The sequence below is a fragment of the Odocoileus virginianus genome, chromosome 16, assembly GCF_023699985.2.
Source record: "Odocoileus virginianus isolate 20LAN1187 ecotype Illinois chromosome 16, Ovbor_1.2, whole genome shotgun sequence".
Taxonomy (NCBI): Eukaryota; Metazoa; Chordata; class Mammalia; order Artiodactyla; family Cervidae; genus Odocoileus; species Odocoileus virginianus.
In genome coordinates, this window is record NC_069689.1 from 9,888,913 (window position 1) to 9,902,289 (window position 13,377).

Consider the following 13,377-nt stretch of genomic DNA (forward strand, 5'->3'; position numbering starts at 1 on the left):
ATTCCATTGCTATGAAGTTCAAAAACAAAACTAGTAAGTGCTATCAGAATAATGGTTATCTTTGAGGGAGATAATGATTAACAGGGGATACATGGACCCTTCCAGGGTGCTGGAAATTCTTTTTTTTTTTTAGTTTTAGCTTCACCGGGTCTTGGTTGCAGCATGCAGGCTTTCTCTAGTTGTGGCATGCGGGGGGCGTCTCTGGTTGTGGTACGTGAGGGCTTCTCTACTTGCCCCGAGGCACGTGAGACCTTAGTTCCCTGACCAGGGATCGTACTGTCTTCCCCTGCATTGGAAGGTGGATTCTTAACCATTGGGCCACCAGGGAAGTGCCGTGGAAATTCCGTGTTTTGATCTGGATCTGTACATTTGTAAACCTTTATCGAGCTCTACACTTAAGATTTGAGCACCGTACATTTACTTTAATAAAAAAAAGTAAAAAGATAAATCCAACGGTCTAATTAAAATAAAACATAACGTCCATAACCTTACTAAAGTCAGGACAAGAAAGGATGGGGACTCCCCTGGTGGTACAGTGGATAAGAATTTGCCAATGCAGGGGACGTGTGTTCAAACTCTGATCCGGAAAGATTCCGTATGCCTCAGAGCAACTAAAGCCCGTGTGCCTAGAGCCTGTGGTTCGCAGCGAGAAGCCTGCACGCCCCAACGAGGAGCCACTAGTAGCCCCGCAACTAGAGGAACCTGCACATAGCAACAAAGACTCAGCAACATGAAAAATTAATCAACTAATTAATTGTTTTAATAAGACAGGAATGGCCGTCAACTGTACTACCACTTACCATGGTGCTGAAAGTATTGACCAGAGCAATCAGAAAAGAGGAAGAAATTAGATGTATGGAAATTAGAAAAGAGGATGTAACACTTTTACTATTTGTTGATAATATAATCAAATACTTAGAAAACCCAAGAGAATCAACTAAAAAGCTGCTGTTTAGTGAAATGACAGGGTTTAAATTATCTACAGAAGTCAGAAAACTCCCTGCACACAAATACTCCAGGTCTTCACCATGAATATCTCTTGTGTGTATCCTCTTAGGGGCCCATGTGACCAGTCCCCTTGGGTGAGTGCCCACGAGCAGGATCCCTGGGTCAGAGGCTTCGTGTGTTCTTCATTTGATTGACACAGCCAGATGGCCATCTGGGACGGCTGTACCAGCTGACACACCCACCAGCGTCCTCGTGAGTGTCTGCCACGTCCCTAGAGAATGTGCTTCTGCAACGTGGGGGCTGAACCGAGAGAGAGAATGACACGGGATCCAGGAAGCAAGGATTCTAACCCAGGATTGTGGGGAAAGAAATTCCCAGGATGTGTGGCAGGTTGGAGCAAGACGATGTGAGGCTGTGGGAAGGAGGCTTCCAGGAAATTAATAGTTGAGCCACTGCATTTAAGTGGTTTGAAAATATTATATTGATAGGTATTTGAAGAACCTGTTGGAGACTTTTGGGGGGAAATTGGGGGGGAAAAAAAGACAGTGCAAATGTAAATACAAGGCAATCATTTGTGGAATAACTCAAAGTTATCAAAGACGGGAAGGAGGCAGGAACTTCCCTGGTGGTCCAGTGGTTAAGACTCTGTGCTTCCACTGCAGGGGCTGCTGGTTCAATCCCTGATCAGGGACCTAAGCTGACCTAACCTGACCAGGTTGGCTTCAACCAAAGGGAAAAAAAAGAACACTGTTGCTGAAAGTGAAAGTGTTAGTTGCTCAGTCATGTCCAACTCTTTGCAACCCTATGGACTGCAGCCCACCAGGCTCCTCTGTCCATGGGATTCTTCAAGCAAGATACTGGAGTGGGTTGCCATTTCCTCCTCCAGGGGGTCTTCCCAACCTTGGGGCTTCCCAGGTGGCGCTAGTGGTAGAGAACCCGCCTGCCCATGCAGGAGATGCAAGAGACATGGTTCAATCCCTGGGTTGAGAAGATCCCCAAGAGGAGGGCATGGCATCCCACTCCAGTATTCTTGCCTGGAAAATCCCATGGACAGAGGAACCTGGTTGGCTACAGTCCACAGGGTCACGAGGAGTCAGACACGACTGAAGCATTTGGCATGCCGGGATAGAACCCGAGTCTCCTGCATTGCAGGCAGATTGTTTACCCTCAGAGCCACCAGGGAAGCCCTGTTGCTGACCTACCATCAGATGTTTTCTTTATTATTTCATCTTCTTTCTGCTTTTTTTGTTTTCTGTCTGGGAATGTCCTGATTCTCATAATCTTCCTTTCTCTCTACTGCTTTAAGGTTCATTATCTGTTTTTCTTGGCTGTCATAATTCTTCTCTTTATCTTCATGACTTTGACCATAAGAAGTTTTAGTGTTGTGATAAAATGATACCTTTTAATGTTCCAAACTTTCTGTACCTGAAGAAAGGTGTTTCACTTTCTTTCATTTTAGGTATTTCACATCCTCTAGGTTATCTCCTTACCATATCTGAATTTTGACGTGATCAACAATTCAGAAAGAATCTATAAAATTAATCTGAAATGAAGTCATACAAATGACAACTCAAACATGTTTCAGCTGCTGTGATGTGTTGCATCCCATTATTATAATCAAATTGTTTGTATACTTCATACATTGGTGTATACTTCCATACTCATTGATAGAAATGTGTGGGAGCCTTATCTCAGGAACACTTGTTTCTGTGGCTGTTTTGCTGCCTCGGGGATGGTTTTGCCAACCAGACTTCATCAGGATAAGGTGCATCAGATATGCAAATTTGCATTCCAACAGACTGGGATGTGGGCTTCCCAGGTGGTGCTAGTTGTAAAGAGTCCATCTGCCAGTGCAGGAGACATAAGAGATGCAGGTTCGATCCCTGGTTTGGGAAGATCCCCTGGAGAAGGAAATGGCAACCCACTCCAGTATTCTTACCTGGAGAATCCCATGGACAGAGGAGCCTGGTGGGCTATAGTCCATGGGGTCGCTAAGAGTCAGACAGGACTGGAGCAACTTAACAGGGCAGGGCACACTGGGATGTGGAGAACACACAACATTACCAGTCCACATGGGTGGACTTGGCTATTTGTCATATTGCTGCCGGTACTTGGAGAAGACACAGGAATTCTGATCAAGTCTCTTTCATGTTTTTCATATCAAAACGGGGGGAAAAAGGGTGTAATGTGTTTGTAATTGTTTTCACTGCATGCCAGAGTGTATCCCTACCAGAGGAGACCTCTGTTCTGACCAAGTGTTGATGAGAACTGAATCCTCCTTTGACATCTCACACCTGTGGTAACTGGAAGAATTTTCACCAGCAAACTCCTGGCTTCGTGTATTTCCGACGTTGTTTCTCCCCACCACACGCGCTTCCGTTGCCAGGCACCGTAGGACTCATGGGAACCGCTGGTCCTGAACCCTTGACTCACAGGGCGAGCTAGTGACCCCTGACTTCTTAGAGAAGTGACCCAACCTCATCCGCACCACCCAGGAACCCAAACCAAGGGTAGCGCTCAGACACAGGGCAGAGGGCGACTGTGGAAATGGAGCAGAAAGGAGTCGGAACCATTTGTGGTGATGTGGTTTACATGTGCAAAACCTACCAAAATGTGAGCGCATCACTAGGCCCAACCAAGTGAGCGCTTGCAAGCGAGGGACCTTCATGGTGGGCCCACCTCTGCTTAACTTCTGCCCCATGAATGGCTGATGTTCTTGAAAATGTGCCAGACCCCATCAACTCCCAATCAGGAGCCCACTCCCACATCTAGACCAGGAGACTCCTCTTCCTATGGCCTCCCTTCTCTCCGCTCTGCTCTTCCTTCTTTCCCACAGGCGTCGCTTCCCCAGGATGGAGCCTCTGTGTTGCCCTGATTGGGCCTCCCGGATCCGAACCAGCCCTGCAGCAGCGGCAAACGCTCTGAACATTTGCCTTAATAATTCCATTGTTTTGAGTCAAATGTTGCTTCTCTGTAACTTCGACTCATTCGTCCTCCTGGTTCAGATGAGAGCCCTTCAAATAGCTCCCACCTGTCTCATCCATCAGTCTGGGTTTGTCAGCCGGTGGTTACATAGGTGCTGGTCAATGTGCCGGTCTACGAGAAGAGTTTGCAAACCATCTTCACTCCTGCACGCTCGGTTGAGTTCAGCTGACTTTCTTTTGTAGCAAGCTCTATCAAGGGGCTTCCCTGGGGGTTCAGATGGTAAAGAATCTGCCTGCAGTGCAGGAGACTGGGGTTCAATCCCTGGATCAGGAAGATCCCCTGGAGAAGGGACAGCTAGCCACTCCAGTATTCTTGCCTGGAGAATCCCATAGACAGAGGAGCCTGGTGGGCTATGGTCCATGGTGTTGAAAAGAGTTGGACACGACTGAATGACTAGCAACTTATCAAGGAAGCAGGGTGTTGAGTCTGTCCTGTGGCAAGCAGTCAGGTAAGAGTGTGTGAACGGGCAGCTGGTCCACAGGTCATACTTTGAGCAGCACCATCTTTGAGGAGATTATTTACAGTCTCAGGAGGTTTGTAAATAACCTCTTGCTTCCCTGCCTGAGTTCAGAATTACTTGAGAGACACAGGACTTGGACGGGTAGAGATTAAGCTATTAGCTTTATTACTGAAAAGCTGATTAGAAAGATGGGTTATACATCTGTGGCCCAAGGCACTTCACTGTAAGTTCAAATTCCCTTTGAATTCATTTCACCCACCATGTCCCAGTCTGGTGGGACCATAACTCCCCAGGGCAGAGAGCCAATCAGGAGGCATGCAGCCTGCAGGTAGGTGATCAGAGCAGGATTGGTTCGAAGGTGTTCAATTCTCCTCCCAAACATCACCCATCGTTTCCTCTGAGAGCGGAGGAAAAGGTACAAGGTGGGGTGGGATGAGAGGGCCTAAACCTGCATCCATGGCTTCTGAGTATCTGTGAAGTCCCTGAAATTGAGCTGTCTGTGTGATATTTTTCCAGATAGTCTACAGTAGGTATTGTGGGCACCTTGACCAGATCCCTTCAGCCCCAGGGCTGCGATGAGTGTTGGCTGTTAATCACAGCTGCCCCCTTCTCTGTGATAACAGCCAACACTCACCACAGCCCTGGGGCTAAAGGGATCACAGCTGCCCCCCTTCTCTGGGCTCCCCAGGTGGCACTAGTGGTAAAGAACCCACCTGCCAATGCAGGTAGATGTAAGTAGACCCGGGTTCAATCCCTGGGTCAGCAAGATCCCCTGGAGGAGGAAGTGGCAACCCACTCCAGTATTCTTGCCTGGAGAATCCCATGGACAGAGGAGCCTGGCGGGCTATAGTCCGTAGGGTTGCAAAGAGTCAGCTGTGGCTGAAGTGACTTAGCAGGCATGCAGGCCCCATTCTCTGATTAGTTTTCTTTGGCCATAAGGGAGCCCCTAGCCACAGAGGCTACACTTGCCCCCAGGAGGGGAAACAGACTGCATCAAAGGCTGCCCCCTGGCCTCAAGGTGGGAACAGCCATGTAGCGCAGCTCCTGACCCCGGGCCTCTCCTGAGGTCAGGCTGAGCTTAGCTGCCGCTGAGACCACCATCCAGCTCAGTCCTTCTCCCCGGCCTGTGCCTGCTCCCCTCAGTCTCTTTCTCCTCGGAGCCCTCCCTCCAAAAGTCACTCGTACAAGAACCCCTGTCTCCAAACACGTGAAAAGTTGCTCAACATCACTCATTACCAGAGAAATGCAAATCAAAACCTCAATGAGGTACCATTACACACCAGTCAGGATGGCTGCTATCCAAAAGTCTACAAGCAAGAAATGCTGGAGAGGGTGTGGAGAAAAGGGAACCCTCTTACACTGTTGGTGGGAATGCAAACTAGTACAGTCACTATGGAGAACAGCGTGGAGATTTCTTAAAAAACTGGAAATAGAACTGCCATATGACCCAATCCCACCCCTGGGCATACACACCAAGAAAACCAGATCTGAAAGAGACACGTGCACCCCAGTGTTCATCGCAGCACTGTTTATAATAGCCAGGACATGGAAGCAACCTAGATGCCCATCAGCAGATGAATGGATAAGGAAGCTGTGGTACATATACACCATGGAATATTACTCAGCTGTTAAAAAGAATTCATTTGAATCAGTTCTAATGAGATGGATGAAACTGGAGCCCATTATACAGAGTGAAGCAAGCCAGAAAGATAAAGACCAATGCAGTATACTAACACATATATATGGAATTTTAAAAGATGGTAACGATAACCCTATATGCGAAACAGAAAAAGAGACACAGATGTACAGAACAGACTTTTAGACTCTGTGGGAGAAGGTGAGGGTGGGATGTTCTGAGAGAATAGCACTGAAACAAGTATACTATCAAGGGTGAAACAGATCACCAGCCCAGGTTGGATGCATGAGACAAGTGCTCAGGGCTGGTGCACTGGGAAGATCCAGAGGGATCGGGTGGAGAGGGAGGTAGGAGGGGGGATCAGGATGGGGAACACATGTAAATCCATGGCTGATTCATGTCCATGTATGGCAAAAACCACTACAATATTGTAAAGTAATTAGCCTCCAACTAATAAAAATAAATGGAAAAAAAATAAATAAATTAAAAAAAGAACCCGTCTCAGGCTCTGCTTCCAAGAACTTGACCCAATTCAAGGCTCATTAGCTCTCATCAGATTCTGAAAGTGGTTTAAAATCCCATAGCGGGTTGTATATGTATGTGCATGCATGCTTAGTCACTTCAGTCGTGTCCTACTCTTTGCGACCCCATGGACCGTAGCCCCCCAGGCTCCTCTGTCCATGCGATTCTCCGGGCAAGAATACTGGAGTGGGTTGCCATTTCCTCCTCCAGGGGATCTTCCCAACCCAGGGATAGAATACAAGTCTCTTACATCTCCTGCATTGGCAGGCGCGTTCTTTACCACTAGTGCCATCTGGGAAGCCCAGTGGGTTGTACCCCCTAGGGATTTTTATCCATGTCCTGAACCCTGAAACCTGTGAATGTCACCTCCTTAGGAAAAAAGGTCTCTGTAGACAAGTTAAGGATTTTAAGATGAGCTCATCCTGGATTATCCTAAATCCAATGGCGAGTATCCTTAAAGAGACATACAGAGGAGAAGCCAAGTGAAGATGGAGAGACTGGAGCAATGTGGCCCCGGGTCAAGAACACCCGGAGCCATCAGAGGCAGGGCGAGGCGGGGGGAGGGAGTGAGGTCCTGCCCACACCTCGAGGCCAGGCTCCTGGCCTCCGGAAACTTCTGATTTATGCCCCCCGGTCATGATAATTTGTTACAGCAGCCACACATACCCCCCAAAGGTTAAGAGCTGAGTACAGTTATTGAATCTGAAGTCCTTCCCCATGAAGCTATGAGAGTGCTGTGACCGACCATTCCCCATCAGCAGCGCTGGAGTTTCCAGAGTCCCCATTCCCAGGCTTTTCAAAGTGCTCTTTGTTCGTTTTGTCTTTAGACTTCTGTACAGCATGCAGGATATTAGTTCTCCAACCAGGGACTGAACCCATGCCCCCTGCATGGGGAGCATGGAGTCTTAACCACTGGACAGCCAGCCGATTTCGTCAGGGGAAATGGCCTATACGTTGCCGAAATAACGGCATAGGACAGCAGCTTTTCTGTCCCTGGAGGTCAGCATCTCCGTCTTCTCTCAGCATCACTCCACTTGGAACTGTCCCCTCATCATCCCTCCTTTGTTCTTCTTGCTCTAAGAATAACTTTGACGACCTTTTCGTCTTCCTTTCCTTCTGGCAAGCCGCAGCACTTCCCGACGGTGTTTTTCAGGGATGGCGTCATTTCCCAGGATCTATCTCTGTATTTCCTTCATCTGTGTTTTGTCCATCTTCTCATATCAGGCAGCTCGGGCTGGCAGGCTGATCTCTACTACGGCTTCCCTCTTCTCATCTTCATCATGATTATTCATTATTGCATAATCAGGATGGCTTTTTCAAGAATCTCCCTACCTGCTATTAGCTGACAGAATTAAAGGTTCTCCATTAAAGGGTGGCTCCTTTCTGGTCCCTGAAAGGCAAAAGTTAATGAAATACTTTGACCAAAATGAAAACAGCAGAAAACGTCCAGGAGCAGTTGAGCCGCTGCTTGGGTGGATGCTTTCAGAGGTCAGGAATAATTGATCAGAGGGCTGTAATGGAACCAGTGAGGGAGAAGGCAGACTCGGCTCGCACCCGAGCACATGGACGTGATGTGAACGCCTGGCCTGCCAGGCGCCGAGTTCATGGGACTCTCACTTCTCTGCCTGGGCCCTGGGAACAGCTTCCTGATTGTCTCCGGGCGTCTAACCAGTGCAGGGATTATGCCCGCCCTTGTGTGTGTACAGCTGGGCACCAACATCTGTACCCTCACCTGATTCCAATGAGTAAAGTGCCTTGTTTTCTGTACCACTTGGCCCCTAAGTCACATTAACCACCCCATCCAGTGCTTAAAGAAGAATCAGCACTAGTTCCAGGGTGGAGCAAAACCCATAGCACACATCTACAAACAGACACCCTCCCAGGGGGGCGTTTCAAGAGGGATTGCCCCCCAGGTCACCACCCGTGTGATCCAACCAACCTTCAGATGCTCTAGTTCGGCTCACCTGCACTGTCCACAGTGCTGCTCAGAGCCTGGGAAAAGAAGCCCTAGGCTCCAATTTTCCTTCAGGCCTCTAGCCCAGCCCAAGACCACCAGTCAACAGGCCGCCTTCCTGGCAGGTGGGAGTTGGGGATGAGCTGACCATCTCTGAGGTCACCCAGCTCCCTGTCCTCTGACTCCGTCCGCCTTTCGGACCCCCACGGTGGCTTTCCAAGCAGGACGAGAACACGCCACGTATTTTAATCCCTTAGACAGTGGCAGGGCTTCTAAGGAAGCCCAGCATCTCCTACCTGGCAGGTCCAAGTTCATCCTGTGACCCCCCACAGGTCCTGGCAGGTAGCAGGTGCTTGGCACGTGTGTGTCGATGTGTTTCTACCTCATTCAGGGGGTTCCCTCCCACGAAGACTCTCTCACCTGCTGCTTTCTCCCACCGGCCCATGTCTGGGTGACTTGCCGGCTGCTCCCCGGGTCAGCTTCCAGGTGTTCACGCTGCTGCCGCCGCTGTTGTTTTGGCTCAGACACCTTCCCTCCTGACACCTGGAGAAACGCTGGCTCCGATCTCCCCTGGGCCCTGCCTTTGCCGAGAGCTGACTGTACAGGTTTGGCCCGGAAGTCAGGAAGACGGTGTTTGCGTCATCAGCTCGGGTGCTTGGTCACTCGAAACCAGGAAAGGTCCAGGGACTTGCCTGGTGGTCCAGTGGCTAAGACTCCACATCCCCAATGCAAGGGGCCCGGGTTCAACCCCTGGTCAGGGAACTAGATCTCACATGTCGCAACCAAGACGGGTATAACCAAACAAATATTAAGGGAAAAAAAGGCCTGAGAGTCCCCGGGTGTGAGGCATGTATGTCTCGGTCCACCACTCTGTCTCTGGGAATAGCCCGCCTGCCCAGGTCACGCAGCTCCCTCGGGAGAGACCCCCTCTCAATGAGGCGGCCACCCACTTGTACTGTTACATGGTTAAGGGTGAGGGGACTAGGGTTTACAATTCCTATCCCAAGCATTTCTGGTCGGGAATTTCCCCAGCCCTCCACGCCACGCTCGGTGAGAGGCGAGGGTCCCAGAGTACAAGACTTTTTTCCCTGTCTGCCCATTCTTCCTTCACTGCACCAGCATCTCCTTGGGGCCCACTCAGGGCCCAAGCAGTGCCCAAGAGGTGCCAGGTCCCTGCCTGAGTGCAACTGGCCATCGATCACAGTACGGGGCTAGAGAAGAGTGCTGGGGGCGAAAGGGAAAGGCATGCGACCCCTGGGTTCTAGGGAAAGCGCAGGGGTGGCTGGCGGGGGTGGGAGTGGGGTGGGGGGGGGGGTTGGAGTGACTGGATCTTGGGAGGAGAGTGGTGCTGGCAGGAGGTAAGTGGGGGAGAAAGGCAGGGCCTGATAGGTGTGCTGAGGAATTTGAACTTGATCCCAAGATCAACATGAGCCCTGGAGCAGGGATTCAAATCCATGACCAGTAAAGATGTGAAAAGATAACGACTACTGGGACTTCCCTGGTGGTCCAGTGGTTAAGACTCCAAGCTTCCAATGCAGGGGGCACAGGTTTGATACCTGGTCGGGGAACTAAGATCCTACAATGCCATGCGGTGTGGCCAAACAAATTAAAAGGATATAATTACTAAACTAGGAGATGCAAATTAAGATCACAATGAGAAACCACCACATACCCACTAGACTAGAAAAATGTTTTACTATGTCACAGCAAGAGTTACTGATAATGCAGAGCAACCGGGACTCTGCTGGGAGTGTCAACTGATAACATCATTGTGAAAACAATCTGGCTGTGTCAGCTAAAACTGAAGAGTTCAGTACCCAATAAAACATGGAAACATGATTGGAATACCCACAGCAGGACTGCGGTAGAATATTACACAACTGGAAAAGGGAATAAACTAGTTATTCAAGTCAATGTGAATACATTTCACCATGCTGAGCAAAAAAAAAAAAAAGTCAGACTACATATGATAACCCTTTATTTACATTCAAACACATCCATCATTTAAGGACACACGTACATATATGGTAAAACAGAACACTTCAGCCAGATTGGTGGGGAATTCTCTGGTGGTTCAGTGGTTAGGACTCAGCCAAGGGTGTACGTTCAATCCCTGGTCAGGGAACTAAGACCCCACAAGCTGTGTGGCTCAGCCTAAATAAATTTATTAACAAGTTAAATTTTATTATAAAATTAATTTATTGATAAGTTAATTGATTTGTTACAAAATTTAATAGTAAATCAATTTGTCGTTAACAAATTAACAATACATGTATTTATTAATACCAAATGTATTTATTGACAATAATTAATTAAAGCTTCTTTTTTAAAAGACCATAAACTGATGATGCTGAATAATATTCAGCAGGGTGGCCCCGCATGACCCTATTTCTCTGTCGAGAGTCTTACCATCACTCTCTCCAGCTGTTAAGTATACAGGATAGGTCAGCACCCTAAGAGGTCGCCGGGTCTAATGCCCCTCACCGCTGCCCCCCTCCCTAAAAAAGGAAATACGCTTGGAGGCTTGCCCTTCTGTTTTAAGGGCGGGGGGCGGGTGTAATAATGATTTCATTTATAGATTTTTTTTTTTAAGCGATGAGATAGAGTTAATGACAGGAACACCTAGGCCTCTGAGACCAGGGGTCAGGCTACTGACCCGGAGCAGGGTGGTGGGCACAGCGGTGGTCGAGACCGCCTGGCCTCCTGCCCCTATGAACAGCCCGGGGCCACTAGAACAGATCTTCTTCACCAGCCCTCCGTACATTTGTCAGGTTTAATTCCCTAGTTGTTTTATTTTGGATAATGAGATTGGACGCTGACTGAAATGTGCTGGGTGGATTTACTTATCCAGTAGTTTTAAATGAAATGCCAAGTTGTTGGGAGGGCTTCGAGTTTACAGGGCAGCGTGTTGTTGGTGTGTTGCTCAGAACACTGCATTGGGAAGTAGCTTAGAAATTAGAAGCTTCTGGGGCTTCCCTGGCAGTCCAGTGTTAGGTAGGATGCCTCGTTTCCACTGTGAGGGCCACGGTTCAACCCCTGGTGAGTGAACTAAGATCCTACATGCTGTGTGGCTCAGCCAAAACAGGAAAAAAGAAAAGATTCTTATTATACGTCCCTTTGAGGCTTTCCCGGTGGCCCAGAGAGTAAAGAATCTGCTTGCAATTCAGGAGACCTGGGTTCGATCCCTGGGTTGGGAAGATCCTGTGGAGAAGGGAATGGCTACCCACTCCAGTATTCTTGCCTGGAGAATTCCATGGAATATTCCTGGTAGGCTTTGGTCCGTGGGGTCACAATGAGTCGGACACCACTGAGCAACTAATGCACTTTCATACATCCATTAGCAACTTGAACTGCAAACTCAGTTTTATGATCTGTCATAACATATTCATTGGGACACGACTGTTAATTAACACACTTACATACGCTTGCCTACCCTAACTTCAGATAAGGTAGAGGGTGTTTGCAAAGTGCAGAAGTTTCCAGTAGCTCACTCACTCCTTAATTCTGGGTAATAACACACATGTGCCCCAGCTGATCTGTCCTTGAGTGAAAGAATTTAGAACCACAGGAAGACAGATTGGGGGGGTGGGGCTTCCCAAGTGGTGCTAGTGGTAAAGATCCCGCCTGTCAATGCAGGAAATGTAAGAGACTCAGGTTCGATCCCCAGGTCAGGAAGATCCCCTGGAGGAGGACATGGCAACCCACTCCAGTATTCTTGTCTGGAGAATCCCATGGACAGAGGAGCCTGGTGGACAGTTCATAGGGTCGCAAAGAGTTGGACAAGACTGAAGCGACTTAGCAGCCACGCACCCACGCAGGGAGACAGAAGGAATCTGTTCCAGTTGTCCTGTCCCTGCCCCCGTTTTCCGGGTAAGGAAACTGAAGCTTCAAGAGATTTGCCCCAAAGTCAGCAGAGGAGGCACAAAAGAGGGACAAAGCGGCAGACATCACCTCTCACTGGGCAGGGAAGGGGTTGATCTAGCTCTTGAAGGAGTGGGCATTTTCCAGGCAGGATGAGAAGGCAGGACAGAGGTGTTAAAAGGCAGGAGGCTGGGGCGGGGAGGTGGAGCCCCCTTACTGCAGGGTGTTGAGTGGAGTGGGGAGTGGGGGGTAGGGAAGCAACAGGACTGTGGCCTTCCGGAGGGCCTGGTCAGGACCCCTTTATGGGTAGTCAGTGCCAAAAATGATGACCCTATTCATGGCAAGCTGGCCAGACCTAGGTGCCCTCCCCCTGGGCCGAGTCCTGACAGCCTGCTGACCCCTGGCTCAGTGCAGATGGGAAGGAACTGTCACCTCCCAGGCCCGCCAGGAACATCACACCTGCTTGTCCCCTCCCCATTTCAGCTTCTGACCCACCTCACCTCACCTCGGGGCGTCTGAAGATCAACAGCAGCTGGCCTGTTCTTCCACTGGCTGAACACGAGGTTGCCCTTGGGTGAGTCTCAGCCTAAAGGCCTCTGCCCTCGTGTTGGCCGAGACAGAGAAGTGAGCAGGGAGGGCAGAGCTGCCCCCACCCTCCCCCAGCTTTAGGGCCACGACCCTGGGATCCCAGGAGGTGCCAGGGAGGCCGAGTGGCCCGGGGAGTGCTGGACGCACAGCTGACTCCCTCCTAAGGCTCAGATGATTTGAAGTTGGCATCTTTTAACCCTCCGGTCTGTCTTTATGCATATGGGGTTTTAATAGAGAAATACAGACAGACAGACAGACAGACACACACACACAGAAGCTGTTGTTGTTTAGTCTCCAAGTTGTGTCCGAATCCTTGCAACCCACACCAGGCCTCCCTGTCCCTCACCATCTCCCGGAGTGTGCCCAAGTTCATGGCCATTGAATCGGTGATGCCATCCCACACACATATATATAAATTATATA

General features: G+C 49.4%; 1 long non-coding RNA gene across 1 annotated transcript in view; it reads left to right on the forward strand.

Moving 5' to 3' along the window:
- The window catches only part of LOC110150474 (uncharacterized), a 32,873-nt gene that overhangs the window by 19,004 nt on the left and 492 nt on the right, over window positions 1-13,377 (forward strand). Inside the window, exons 2-3 of the long non-coding RNA XR_011491733.1 lie at window positions 1,058-1,200; window positions 12,850-12,940. This is a non-coding gene — a long non-coding RNA (uncharacterized lncRNA). The remainder of the gene's footprint in view (window positions 1-1,057; window positions 1,201-12,849; window positions 12,941-13,377) is intronic.